At 16.4% G+C, this 1441-nt stretch overlaps 1 protein-coding gene across 1 annotated transcript in view; it reads left to right on the top strand.

The window, feature by feature from the left end:
- LOC102673631 (acyl-CoA Delta(11) desaturase-like) overlaps positions 1–1441 on the top strand; it is a 25467-nt gene that overhangs the window by 9683 nt on the left and 14343 nt on the right. The gene's annotated exons all lie outside the window — the stretch shown is intronic.

Below are 1441 nucleotides of genomic sequence, written 5' to 3'. Positions count from 1 at the left end.
ATTTATTTCTCCGTTTTTTTTATATTTATATAAAAATGTAAAAATTAATTATTTTATAATAATAAAAATAAATTTATAATAATTTATAATAATAAAAATTAATTAATTTAGAGATTATATTTTCAATCAGAAAAATAACTTACATTACCATTTTTAAAACAATATGTGATCAATTATGATATGAATTATTATATATATGATATTAATTATATCTATTTATTAATTCATTAATAAAAAAAAAAATACTGACAACATGCTCAATTTATATTTGTTACAAGATATAAATGAAGTATGATAATTATTGTCATTTCTTATTCGTCATTGAAATTGTTAAAATTAAATAATGACTAAGAATTGCTACGACTAAGAAATGTAAAGTATCATGCATAGTAAATTTCTCAGTACTCATAAACTGAACGATATAGAAATAAAGAAATTACATTAATTGCATTTAATTTTCTCCAGAGAAGCTCATCTGCATAAAAGTAAAATTTTCTGCAGGAATATATGAAATATATATGAAATATATGCAATATAAATTAAATTTTTATATAAATGTTTTCAGATTGCAATTTCTTTTTTAAATATATTATTTTTTGTAAAATATGTTATTAATGAATTACGTTATATAATATAAAAAGATATATACGAACAAAACTTTTTATCAGGCCAATTTATTAGAATAATTTGACTACTGAATAATGAAAATTTTGATTTATGATTTTTCATTCAGAACTTTATTTTAAGAATTCTATGACAGAGTAAGATTCTAGAACAGAATCTAATTAATATTCAGAATTATACCAAATGCATTCTAATTTTATCGCTTTTTTCCGCTTTATTTAGATATACTTTTTAATAACTTTTGACATATGATTCATTTGAAGATGTAAGATTCAATCAATAAAAAAAATAAAAATTCACAATTTGAAATAGTAACTAATTTTGATAAGTTGACAACTTATTATTTCTATATTATATTCTATATTATAATTGGAATATTTTATATATATTTACATACTTTATAAAATCATAAATAACAATTATGTTTAAAATAATCGAAAATGTCTAATAATCATTCGATTCAATTCTTAAAAAAAATCTTTTTATATGTGAAGAAATTAATAGAAAGAATTTAAGATATAATAGATATATAATAGAAGAAATTAAAAGAATTTATTGCATAAAAATGATATAAATATTATTAATATAAATATAAATCTTCATCTTTTAAAATTTATATAAATAAATCTAATATAAATTTGAATAAAAAGATAATTTTAAGTAAGATGATTCTCATTTTTTAAAATGATCATTATAAATTTAATTGATATCCGAACAAAAAAAATATATATTCGCAAACATAAATATAATATAATATAATTTTATAATATTAAGGAATAAAATAAAAAAAAATAATCATAGGTTTCGAAAAAAAAAT

The sequence above is a fragment of the Apis dorsata genome, unplaced genomic scaffold (genome assembly GCF_000469605.1).
Source record: "Apis dorsata unplaced genomic scaffold, Apis dorsata 1.3 scaffold_20, whole genome shotgun sequence".
In the NCBI taxonomy this organism is placed as follows: Eukaryota; Metazoa; Arthropoda; class Insecta; order Hymenoptera; family Apidae; genus Apis; species Apis dorsata.
This window is presented reverse-complemented; position numbering and strand designations above follow the sequence as displayed.